The 13,288-nt window shown below is 42.1% G+C and overlaps 5 non-coding genes across 5 annotated transcripts; all 5 read left to right on the top strand.

Annotated features, from left to right (window-relative positions):
• The first annotated feature begins 2,136 nt into the window (after window positions 1-2,136).
• trnas-gcu (transfer RNA serine (anticodon GCU)) lies at window positions 2,137-2,218 on the top strand. The gene has a single exon. It is a non-coding gene; the product is annotated as a tRNA-Ser (tRNA).
• A 615-nt stretch (window positions 2,219-2,833) lies between these two features.
• Window positions 2,834-2,915, top strand: trnas-gcu (transfer RNA serine (anticodon GCU)). The gene has a single exon. It is a non-coding gene; the product is annotated as a tRNA-Ser (tRNA).
• A 1,537-nt stretch (window positions 2,916-4,452) lies between these two features.
• Window positions 4,453-4,534, top strand: trnas-gcu (transfer RNA serine (anticodon GCU)). Its single transcript has one exon. It is a non-coding gene; the product is annotated as a tRNA-Ser (tRNA).
• Window positions 4,535-5,846: 1,312 nt separating this feature from the next.
• Window positions 5,847-5,928, top strand: trnas-gcu (transfer RNA serine (anticodon GCU)). The gene has a single exon. It is a non-coding gene; the product is annotated as a tRNA-Ser (tRNA).
• Window positions 5,929-6,543: 615 nt separating this feature from the next.
• Window positions 6,544-6,625, top strand: trnas-gcu (transfer RNA serine (anticodon GCU)). The gene has a single exon. It is a non-coding gene; the product is annotated as a tRNA-Ser (tRNA).
• Window positions 6,626-13,288: the final 6,663 nt, after the last annotated feature.

Raw genomic sequence — 13,288 nt, 5'->3', positions numbered from 1 at the left:
ATCTTGCAATAATCTTTCATACTCCAGTGAGTTCCAGCGGTTTAGGACGAGGTGGCCGAGTGGTTAAGGCGATGGACTGCTAATCCATTGTGCTCTGCACGCGTGGGTTGGAATCCCATCCTCGTCGAACTGGAGCTTTTGGGTTCCATGGAGCTTGATGTATGTTTGAGGTGAACGCCACCCAATCCAGGCTTTCATTCGTACCCTCATCTGGTGAAAACAATTGTCAGGAGCCTTTCTCTGGTGTGTTCTTCATTCACCTTTGGAAGCCATTTCCTCTCCCAGCAAGTACTGATATATTTGGGTTATCGATACTGTGAATTTCCAGGTCCTTTGTAAACAGCAGCAATTCAGTGATCTCATATTTACACTCATCGGTCCATACAACCTTATTCCACACCTCAGATATCCTGTTTTCGTGTACCAGTGCAAGTTTTCTTTTTAGCTGTTCATATCCTCTTCTACGTAGTGGCTTTTTGTCTGCCAGACATAACCTTAGACCTATATGATTGAGTTGCCTTTTCACAGCGCAAAGATAGACAGAAACACCTGTGCATTTCTTCAGATCTGAAGAACGAGAGGAACTAGATTTTTTCCTTTTCATTGAACATACAGTATTCATTGTTTATTTGAAATGATGATAGTTTTGTTGGTCTACCTGTTCTTCATTGGTTGCTTTGAGTCCCAGTTTCTTTGAATCTTGCAATAATCTTTCATACTCCAGTGACTTCCTGCGGTTTGGGACGAGGTGGCCGAGTGGTTAAGGCGATGGACTGCTAATCCATTGTGCTCTGCCCGCGTGGGTTCGAATCCCATCCTCGTTGAACTGGAGGTTTTGGGTTCCATGGAGCTTGATGTATGTTTGAGGTGAACGCCACCCAATCCAGGCTTTCATTCGTACCCTCATCTGGTGAAAACAATTGTCAGGAGCCTTTCTCTGGTGTGTTCTTCATTCACCTTTGGAAGCCATTTCCTCTCCCAGCAAGTACTGATATATTTGGGTTATCGATACTGTGAATTTCCAGGTCCTTTGTAAACAGCAGCAATTCAGTGATCTCATATTTACACTCATCGGTCCATACAACCTTATTCCACACCTCAGATATCCTGTTTTCGTGTACCATTGCAAGTTTTCTTTTTAGCTGTTCATATCCTCTTCTACGTAGTGGCTTTTTGTCTGCCAGACATCACCGTAGACCTACATGATTGAGTTGCCTTTTCACAGCGCAAAGACAGACAGAAACACCTGTGCATTTCTTCAGATATGAAGCACGAGAAGAACTAGATTTTTTCCTTTTCATTGAACATACATTATTCATAGTTTATTTGAAATGATGATAGTTTTGTTGGTCTACCTGTTCTTCATTGGTTGCTTTGAGTCCCAGTTTCTTTGAATCTTGCAATAATCTTTCATACTCCAGTGAGTTCCAGCGGTTTAGGACGAGGTGGCCGAGTGGTTAAGGCGATGGACTGCTAATCCATTGTGCTCTGCACGCGTGGGTTGGAATCCCATCCTCGTCGAACTGGAGCTTTTGGGTTCCATGGAGCTTGATGTATGTTTGAGGTGAACGCCACCCAATCCAGGCTTTCATTCGTACCCTCATCTGGTGAAAACAATTGTCAGGAGCCTTTCTCTGGTGTGTTCTTCATTCACCTTTGGAAGCCATTTCCTCTCCCAGCAAGTACTGATATATTTGGGTTATCGATACTGTGAATTTCCAGGTCCTTTGTAAACAGCAGCAATTCAGTGATCTCATATTTACACTCATCGGTCCATACAACCTTATTCCACACCTCAGATATCCTGTTTTCGTGTACCAGTGCAAGTTTTCTTTTTAGCTGTTCATATCCTCTTCTACGTAGTGGCTTTTTGTCTGCCAGACATAACCTTAGACCTATATGATTGAGTTGCCTTTTCACAGCGCAAAGATAGACAGAAACACCTGTGCATTTCTTCAGATCTGAAGAACGAGAGGAACTAGATTTTTTCCTTTTCATTGAACATACAGTATTCATTGTTTATTTGAAATGATGATAGTTTTGTTGGTCTACCTGTTCTTCATTGGTTGCTTTGAGTCCCAGTTTCTTTGAATCTTGCAATAATCTTTCATACTCCAGTGACTTCCCGCGGTTTGGGACGAGGTGGCCGAGTGGTTAAGGCGATGGACTGCTAATCCATTGTGCTCTGCACGCGTGGGTTCGAATCCCATCCTCGTTGAACTGGAGGTTTTGGGTTCCATGGAGCTTGATGTATGTTTGAGGTGAACGCCACCCAATCCAGGCTTTCATTCGTACCCTCATCTGGTGAAAACAATTGTCAGGAGCCTTTCTCTGGTGTGTTCTTCATTCACCTTTGGAAGCCATTTCCTCTCCCAGCAAGTACTGATATATTTGGGTTATCGATACTGTGAATTTCCAGGTCCTTTGTAAACAGCAGCAATTCAGTGATCTCATATTTACACTCATCGGTCCATACAACCTTATTCCACACCTCAGATATCCTGTTTTCGTGTACCAGTGCAAGTTTTCTTTTTAGCTGTTCATATCCTCTTCTACGTAGTGGCTTTTTGTCTGCCAGACATCACCTTAGACCTATATGATTGAGTTGCCTTTTCACAGCGCAAAGACAGACAGAAACACCTGTGCATTTCTTCAGATCTGAAGCACGAGAAGAACTAGATTTTTTCCTTTTCATTGAACATACATTATTCATAGTTTATTTGAAATGATGATAGTTTTGTTGGTCTACCTGTTCTTCATTGGTTGCTTTGAGTCCCAGTTTCTTTGAATCTTGCAATAATCTTTCATACTCCAGAGAGTTCCAGCGGTTTAGGACGAGGTGGCCGAGTGGTTAAGGCGATGGACTGCTAATCCATTGTGCTCTGCACGCGTGGGTTCGAATCCCATCCTCGTCGAACTGGAGCTTTTGGGTTCCATGGAGCTTGATGTATGTTTGAGGTGAACGCCACCCAATCCAGGCTTTCATTCGTACCCTCATCTGGTGAAAACAATTGTCAGGAGCCGTTCTCTGGAGTGTTCTTCATTCACCTTTGGAAGCCATTTCCTCTCCCAGCAAGTACTGATATATTTGGGTTATCGATACTGTGAATTTCCAGGTCCTTTGTAAACAGCAGCAATTCAGTGATCTCATATTTACACTCATCGGTCCATACAACCTTATTCCACACCTCAGATATCCTGTTTTCGTGTACCAGTGCAAGTTTTCTTTTTAGCTGTTCATATCCTCTTCTACGTAGTGGCTTTTTGTCTGTCAGACATCACCTTAGACCTACATGATTGAGTTGCCTTTTCACAGCGCAAAGACAGACAGAAACACCTGTGCATTTCTTCAGATCTGAAGCACGAGAAGAACTAGATTTTTTCCTTTTCATTGAACATACATTATTCATAGTTTATTTGAAATGATGATAGTTTTGTTGGTCTACCTGTTCTTCATTGGTTGCTTTGAGTCCCAGTTTCTTTGAATCTTGCAATAATCTTTCATACTCCAGTGAGTTCCAGCGTTTTAGGACGAGGTGGCCGAGTGGTTAAGGCGATGGACTGCTAATCCATTGTGCTCTGCACGCGTGGGTTGGAATCCCATCCTCGTCGAACTGGAGCTTTTGGGTTCCATGGAGCTTGATGTATGTTTGAGGTGAACGCCACCCAATCCAGGCTTTCATTCGTACCCTCATCTGGTGAAAACAATTGTCAGGAGCCTTTCTCTGGAGTGTTCTTCATTCACCTATGGAAGCAATTTCCTCTCCCAGCAAATACTGATATATTTGGGTTATCGATACTGTGAATTTCCAGGTCCTTTGTAAACAGCAGCAATTCAGTGATCTCATATTTACACTCATCGGTCCATACAACCTTATTCCACACCTCAGATATCCTGTTTTCGTGTACCAGTGCAAGTTTTCTTTTTAGCTGTTCATATCCTCTTCTACGTAGTGGCTTTTTGTCTGCCAGACATCACCTTAGACCTATATGATTGAGTTGCCTTTTCACAGCGCAAAGACAGACAGAAACACCTGTGCATTTCTTCAGATCTGAAGAACGAGAGGAACTAGATTTTTTCCTTTTCATTGAACATACATTATTCATAGTTTATTTGAAATGATGATAGTTTTATTGGTCTACCTGTTCTTCATTGGTTGCTTTGAGTCCCAGTTTCTTTGAATCTTGCAATAATCTTTCATACTCCAGCGAGTTCCAGCGGTTTAGGACGAGGTGGCCGAGTGGTTAAGGCGATGGACTGCTAATCCATTGTGCTCTGCACGCGTGGGTTAGAATCCAATCCTCGTCGAACTGGAGCTTTTGGGTTCCATGGAGCTTGATGTATGTATGATAGTTTTATTGGTCTACCTGTTCTTCATTGGTTGCTTTGAGTCCCAGTTTCTTTGAATCTTGCAATAATCTTTCATACTCCAGCGAGTTCCAGCGGTTTAGGACGAGGTGGCCGAGTGGTTAAGGCGATGGACTGCTAATCCATTGTGCTCTGCACGCGTGGGTTAGAATCCCATCCTCGTCGAACTGGAGCTTTTGGGTTCCATGGAGCTTGATGTATGTTTGAGGTGAACGCCACCCAATCCAGGCTTTCATTCGTACCCTCATCTGGTGAAAACAATTGTCAGGAGCCTTTCTCTGGAGTGTTCTTCATTCACCTATGGAAGCAATTTCCTCTCCCAGCAAATACTGATATATTTGGGTTATCGATACTGTGAATTTCCAGGTGCTTTGTAAACAGCAGCAATTCAGTGATCTCATATTTACACTCATCGGTCCATACAACCTTATTCCACACCTCAGATATCCTGTTTTCGTGTACCAGTGCAAGTTTTCTTTTTAGCTGTTCATATCCTCTTCTACGTACTGGCTTTTTGTCTGCCAGACATCACCTTAGACCTATATGATTGAGTTGCCTTTTCACAGCGCAAAGACAGACAGAAACACCTGTGCATTTCTTCAGATCTGAAGAACGAGAGGAACTAGATTTTTTCCTTTTCATTGAACATACATTATTCATAGTTTATTTGAAATGATGATAGTTTTATTGGTCTACCTGTTCTTCATTGGTTGCTTTGAGTCCCAGTTTCTTTGAATCTTGCAATAATCTTTCATACTCCAGCGAGTTCCAGCGGTTTAGGACGAGGTGGCCGAGTGGTTAAGGCGATGGACTGCTAATCCATTGTGCTCAGCACGCGTGGGTTCGAATACCATCCTCGTTGAACTGGAGCTATTGGGTTAGATGGAGCTTGATGTATGTTTGAGGTGAACGCCACCCAATCCAGGCTTTCATTTGTACCCTCATCTGGTGAAAACAATTGTCAGGAGCCTTTCTCTGGAGTGTTCTTCATTCACCTTTGGAAGCCATTTCCTCTCCCAGCAAGTACTGATATATTTGGGTTATCGATACTGTGAATTTCCAGGTCCTTTGTAAACAGCAGCAATTCAGTGATCTCATATTTACACTCATCGGTCCATACAACCTTATTCCACACCTCAGATATCCTGTTTTCGTGTACCAGTGCAAGTTTTCTTTTTAGCTGTTCATATCCTCTTCTACGTAGTGGCTTTTTGTCTGCCAGACATCACCTTAGACCTATATGATTGAGTTGCCTTTTCACAGCGCAAAGACAGACAGAAACACCTGTGCATTTCTTCAGATCTGAAGCACGAGAAGAACTAGATTTTTTCCTTTTCATTGAACATACATTATTCATAGTTTATTTGAAATGATGATAGTTTTGTTGGTCTACCTGTTCTTCATTGGTTGCTTTGAGTCCCAGTTTCTTTGAATCTTGCAATAATCTTTCATACTCCAGTGAGTTCCAGCGGTTTAGGACGAGGTGGCCGAGTGGTTAAGGCGATGGACTGCTAATCCATTGTGCTCTGCACGCGTGGGTTCGAATCCCATCCTCGTCGAACTGGAGCTTTTGGGTTCCATGGAGCTTGATGTATGTTTGAGGTGAACGCCACCCAATCCAGGCTTTCATTCGTACCCTCATCTGGTGAAAACAATTGTCAGGAGCCGTTCTCTGGAGTGTTCTTCATTCACCTTTGGAAGCCATTTCCTCTCCCAGCAAGTACTGATATATTTGGGTTATCGATACTGTGAATTTCCAGGTCCTTTGTAAACAGCAGCAATTCAGTGATCTCATATTTACACTCATCGGTCCATACAACCTTATTCCACACCTCAGATATCCTGTTTTCGTGTACCAGTGCAAGTTTTCTTTTTAGCTGTTCATATCCTCTTCTACGTAGTGGCTTTTTGTCTGCCAGACATCACCTTAGACCTATATGATTGAGTTGCCTTTTCACAGCGCAAAGACAGACAGAAACACCTGTGCATTTCTTCAGATCTGAAGCACGAGAAGAACTAGATTTTTTCCTTTTCATTGAACATACATTATTCATAGTTTATTTGAAATGATGATAGTTTTGTTGGTCTACCTGTTCTTCATTGGTTGCTTTGAGTCCCAGTTTCTTTGAATCTTGCAATAATCTTTCATACTCCAGTGAGTTCCAGCGGTTTAGGACGAGGTGGCCGAGTGGTTAAGGCGATGGACTGCTAATCCATTGTGCTCTGCACGCGTGGGTTCGAATCCCATCCTCGTCGAACTGGAGCTTTTGGGTTCCATGGAGCTTGATGTATGTTTGAGGTGAACGCCACCCAATCCAGGCTTTCATTCGTACCCTCATCTGGTGAAAACAATTGTCAGGAGCCGTTCTCTGGAGTGTTCTTCATTCACCTTTGGAAGCCATTTCCTCTCCCAGCAAGTACTGATATATTTGGGTTATCGATACTGTGAATTTCCAGGTCCTTTGTAAACAGCAGCAATTCAGTGATCTCATATTTACACTCATCGGTCCATACAACCTTATTCCACACCTCAGATATCCTGTTTTCGTGTACCAGTGCAAGTTTTCTTTTTAGCTGTTCATATCCTCTTCTACGTAGTGGCTTTTTGTCTGTCAGACATCACCTTAGACCTACATGATTGAGTTGCCTTTTCACAGCGCAAAGACAGACAGAAACACCTGTGCATTTCTTCAGATCTGAAGCACGAGAAGAACTAGATTTTTTCCTTTTCATTGAACATACATTATTCATAGTTTATTTGAAATGATGATAGTTTTGTTGGTCTACCTGTTCTTCATTGGTTGCTTTGAGTCCCAGTTTCTTTGAATCTTGCAATAATCTTTCATACTCCAGTGAGTTCCAGCGTTTTAGGACGAGGTGGCCGAGTGGTTAAGGCGATGGACTGCTAATCCATTGTGCTCTGCACGCGTGGGTTGGAATCCCATCCTCATCGAACTGGAGCTTTTGGGTTCCATGGAGCTTGATGTATGTTTGAGGTGAACGCCACCCAATCCAGGCTTTCATTCGTACCCTCATCTGGTGAAAACAATTGTCAGGAGCCTTTCTCTGGAGTGTTCTTCATTCACCTATGGAAGCAATTTCCTCTCCCAGCAAATACTGATATATTTGGGTTATCGATACTGTGAATTTCCAGGTCCTTTGTAAACAGCAGCAATTCAGTGATCTCATATTTACACTCATCGGTCCATACAACCTTATTCCACACCTCAGATATCCTGTTTTCGTGTACCAGTGCAAGTTTTCTTTTTAGCTGTTCATATCCTCTTCTACGTAGTGGCTTTTTGTCTGCCAGACATCACCTTAGACCTATATGATTGAGTTGCCTTTTCACAGCGCAAAGACAGACAGAAACACCTGTGCATTTCTTCAGATCTGAAGAACGAGAGGAACTAGATTTTTTCCTTTTCATTGAACATACATTATTCATAGTTTATTTGAAATGATGATAGTTTTATTGGTCTACCTTTTCTTCATTGGTTGCTTTGAGTCCCAGTTTCTTTGAATCTTGCAATAATCTTTCATACTCCAGCGAGTTCCAGCGGTTTAGGACGAGGTGGCCGAGTGGTTAAGGCGATGGACTGCTAATCCATTGTGCTCTGCACGCGTGGGTTAGAATCCAATCCTCGTCGAACTGGAGCTTTTGGGTTCCATGGAGCTTGATGTATGTTTGAGGTGAACGCCACCCAATCCAGGCTTTCATTCGTACCCTCATCTGGTGAAAACAATTGTCAGGAGCCTTTCTCTGGAGTGTTCTTCATTCACCTATGGAAGCAATTTCCTCTCCCAGCAAATACTGATATATTTGGGTTATCGATACTGTGAATTTCCAGGTCCTTTGTAAACAGCAGCAATTCAGTGATCTCATATTTACACTCATCGGTCCATACAACCTTATTCCACACCTCAGATATCCTGTTTTCGTGTACCAGTGCAAGTTTTCTTTTTAGCTGTTCATATCCTCTTCTACGTAGTGGCTTTTTGTCTGTCAGACATCACCTTAGACCTACATGATTGAGTTGCCTTTTCACAGCGCAAAGACAGACAGAAACACCTGTGCATTTCTTCAGATCTGAAGCACGAGAAGAACTAGATTTTTTCCTTTTCATTGAACATACATTATTCATAGTTTATTTGAAATGATGATAGTTTTGTTGGTCTACCTGTTCTTCATTGGTTGCTTTGAGTCCCAGTTTCTTTGAATCTTGCAATAATCTTTCATACTCCAGTGAGTTCCAGCGTTTTAGGACGAGGTGGCCGAGTGGTTAAGGCGATGGACTGCTAATCCATTGTGCTCTGCACGCGTGGGTTGGAATCCCATCCTCATCGAACTGGAGCTTTTGGGTTCCATGGAGCTTGATGTATGTTTGAGGTGAACGCCACCCAATCCAGGCTTTCATTCGTACCCTCATCTGGTGAAAACAATTGTCAGGAGCCTTTCTCTGGAGTGTTCTTCATTCACCTATGGAAGCAATTTCCTCTCCCAGCAAATACTGATATATTTGGGTTATCGATACTGTGAATTTCCAGGTCCTTTGTAAACAGCAGCAATTCAGTGATCTCATATTTACACTCATCGGTCCATACAACCTTATTCCACACCTCAGATATCCTGTTTTCGTGTACCAGTGCAAGTTTTCTTTTTAGCTGTTCATATCCTCTTCTACGTAGTGGCTTTTTGTCTGCCAGACATCACCTTAGACCTATATGATTGAGTTGCCTTTTCACAGCGCAAAGACAGACAGAAACACCTGTGCATTTCTTCAGATCTGAAGAACGAGAGGAACTAGATTTTTTCCTTTTCATTGAACATACATTATTCATAGTTTATTTGAAATGATGATAGTTTTATTGGTCTACCTTTTCTTCATTGGTTGCTTTGAGTCCCAGTTTCTTTGAATCTTGCAATAATCTTTCATACTCCAGCGAGTTCCAGCGGTTTAGGACGAGGTGGCCGAGTGGTTAAGGCGATGGACTGCTAATCCATTGTGCTCTGCACGCGTGGGTTAGAATCCAATCCTCGTCGAACTGGAGCTTTTGGGTTCCATGGAGCTTGATGTATGTTTGAGGTGAACGCCACCCAATCCAGGCTTTCATTCGTACCCTCATCTGGTGAAAACAATTGTCAGGAGCCTTTCTCTGGAGTGTTCTTCATTCACCTATGGAAGCCATTTCCTCTCCCAGCAAATACTGATATATTTGGGTTATCGATACTGTGAATTTCCAGGTCCTTTGTAAATGGCAGCAATTCAGTGATCTCATATTTACACTCATCGGTCCATACAACCTTATTCCACACCTCAGATATCCTGTTTTCGTGTACCAGTGCAAGTTTTCTTTTTAGCTGTTCATATCCTCTTCTACGTAGTGGCTTTTTGTCTGCCAGACATCACCTTAGACCTACATGATTGAGTTGCCTTTTCACAGCGCAAAGACAGACAGAAACACCTGTGCATTTCTTCAGATCTGAAGCACGAGAAGAACTAGATTTTTTCCTTTTCATTGAACATACATTATTCATAGTTTATTTGAAATGATGATAGTTTTGTTGGTCTACCTGTTCTTCATTGGTTGCTTTGAGTCCCAGTTTCTTTGAATCTTGTAATAATCTTTCCCACTCCAGTGGATTTCCGTGCTTTAGGACGAGGTGGCAGAGTGGTTAAGTCGATGGAATGCTAATCCATTGTGTTCTGCTGTGTGCGTTCGAATCCCATCCTCGTCGAACTGGAGCTTTTGGGTTCCATGGAGCTTAATGTATGTTTGAGCTGAATGCCACCCAATCCAGGCTTTCATTCGTACCCTCATCTGGTGAAAACAATTTTCTGGAGTCTTCTTCATTCACCTATGGAAGCCATTTCCTCTCCCAGCGAATACTGATATATTTGGGTTATCGATACTGTGAATTTCCAGGTCCTTTGTAAACAGCAGCAATTCAGTGATCTCATATTTACACTCATCGGTCCATACAACCTTATTCCACACCTCAGATATCCTGTTTTCGTGTACCAGTGCAAGTTTTCTTTTTAGCTGTTCATATCCTCTTCTACGTAGTGGCTTTTTGTCTGCCAGACATCACCTTAGACCTACATGATTGAGTTGCCTTTTCACAGCGCAAAGACAGACAGAAACACCTGTGCATTTCTTCAGATCTGAAGCACGAGAAGAACTAGATTTTTTCCGTTTCATTGAACATACATTATTCATAGTTTATTTGAAGTGATGATTGTTTTGCTGGTCTACCTGTTCTTCATTGGTTGCTTTGAGTCCCAGTTTCTTAGAATCTTGTAATGATCTTTCATACTCCAGTGGACTTCTGCGGTTTAGGACGAGGTGGCCGAGTGGTTAAGGGGATGGACTGCTATTCCATTGTGCTCTGCACGCGTGGGTTCGAATCCCATCCTCGTCGAACTGGAGCTTTTGGGTTCCATGGAGCTATATGTATGTTTGAGGTGAACGCCACCCAGTCCAGGCTTTCATTCGTACACTTATCTGGTGAAAACAATTGTCAGGAGCCTTTCTCTGGAGTGTTCTTCATTCACCTATGGAAGCCATTTCCTCTCCCAGCAAATACTGATATATTTGGGTTAGAAACACCTGTGCATTTCTTCAGATCTGAAGCACGAGAGGAACTAGATTTTTTCCTTTTCATTGAACATACATTATTCATAGTTTTTTTGAAATGATGATAGTTTTGCTGGTCTACCTGTTCTTCATTGGTTGCTTTGAGTCCCAGTTTCTTTGAATCTTGCAATAATCTTTCATACTCCAGTGAATATCAGCGTGTAGGGGAAAATTCACAGAACGAAAGATCTCCCTCCTAAAAGCATGATAACCAATCACAAGTCAAAATCAGACTCCGCCTCAGTGAGCAGGCTGGTTCCTCCAAAACTCTCGACGATGTGTGCTAAAAGTTTATCAATATATCTGTATTTAAGTATGATATGTACCCTGTATAGTTTCAAACTGATTAACTGCTAAATTGTGCTAGGATTACACAGTGAGCCCAGCCAGCTGGCGGGGGGGGGGGCCCGTCTTGAACTGTGTAGACCAAACTGTCAAGGACACGGGCAGAGCAAGATATGACTGTACAGCTGATTTCTCCGGGACTCTCGATGTTTTATGCCAGGAGTGTATCTATTTGAACTAGAACATTAATTATAGCTGAGCTTATGAAAACGCAAGAAACCACAGTGAAAACTGTTGAAATGAGAGCAAAGAATGCTACGTACATTTATTCCCTTAGAAGAGAATAATTAATCAAATGTTTAGTCTGTCTGTATACTAGAAAAGTATATTAGAAGTGAATATTAATGAAATGTTTAGTTTGTTTGTATATTTTCAATGATTACTGCTGCTTAGTTTGTCTTATAAAAGCGAAAGATACAGAGTGACGTGTATGGATGACGTGTTAGAGGGAGGGCATCCAGAACTTTATGAGGTCTGGTAGTTTGCCAAGAGCAGGTGCGGGGTGAAGTGAGGACACGTAGTTGGCAGAATGCCCTGAACTTTGTACAGAGTTGGCAGAGCATAAGGACCGTTGGCAATTTGCCACAATGACGTTGTGGGAGGAGCGTTGGGAGGAGTTACGATCAGAAAAGTGTGGGTGATTTGCCAGAATGAGGTTTGAGGAGGAGTTGTAGGTCGAGTAACTGTGTATAAAATGGGTGTACAAATGCCAGTCGGGGTTCAGTTCTGGAGAGCTGATCCGGCTTTATGCACGTGTGCTAATAAAGTCTGATTTTCCTGAAGATCTTGCTGCCTGGTGTCGTCTTTTCCCTTGCGAAGATGTTTTTCGACAAATTGAAGATTTGGACTCTGTCGTTTCCTAGACACGACATTTGGGGGCTCGTCCGGGATACGAAAGAGAAAGAGCTCCCGGCGACTGGAGACCAGGGCGGAGAGTACTTTTTGATAGGCTGCAGCTGCAGCTTATCAGGGAATGAAAGTATTCAAGGACTCTGATCTCCTTTCCCGGACGCTGGAGGCAACATTCTCTCGTATAACTAACCCGGCAACTAAATTAAGGGGAAAAACGTAGCAAACTTTTCAGGAAACGTGCGCGCGGCGAACTGTGAGTAAACGGTGTGGGAATTTATTAATTGTGTTGGAAAATGTTTTTTTAGCAGAACTTGTATTAAGTCTAAAAAGTATATTGATACTGCGGACTGAAGTTATATTGTTGCTGCTAACGGTTTTAAGTTGTTATGTGATAAGAGGTGGCAGAGACTTGGAAGGAAAGAAACCCAAGAAGGGGATCCTGCAAGATATATCTAGGTAGTTACCTCAAGGTGTGATGTAAGAGAAAAATTGCTGTGATGTAAGAGAAAATACTGTGCTGATGCTTCGAAGGCTTGTGCGAATATAATGTTGTATTGAGGCAACAAAGGTAAAAATAACGCTGTGCTGAGGCTTAGAATGCTTGTGCGTGTGCGGATATAACGTTGTATTGAGACAACGGAGGTAAAAATCGTTATTTATGTATGTGTAAGATAAGAAACGCAAAGGGTGAATAAAAGTATTAATGGGAGAAAATACAGGCTCTGGCGGAAAAATAAAGATAAAATATATAATAATATAGATAATAATAGGGAAAATAAAGGTTAAAGACATAATAATATAGGTAATAATAGGCGGAAAAAAATATAAATAAATAGATAATAATATAAAAGTATTATGGGCAGTATATGAAAATGAAAAAGGGAAAGAAAACGGCGATTGAGATAATAGTGGGGGTGTATCTTAAATGTATACAGGAGATAGAAACTATCTCCGATAAGTGGAAACAAAAAAAGAACTAAGAAAATTGCGGCAAAATGGCCATTTGATAAGAAAAATATGCAGAGGAGAAGGAGAGCGTAATGGCGGCGTGTAGAAACTGAAGCGAAGAGGCGACTCCGCCTC

Source organism: Conger conger, chromosome 8 (assembly GCF_963514075.1).
Source record: "Conger conger chromosome 8, fConCon1.1, whole genome shotgun sequence".
Lineage (NCBI taxonomy): Eukaryota > Metazoa > Chordata > Actinopteri > Anguilliformes > Congridae > Conger > Conger conger.
This window is presented reverse-complemented; position numbering and strand designations above follow the sequence as displayed.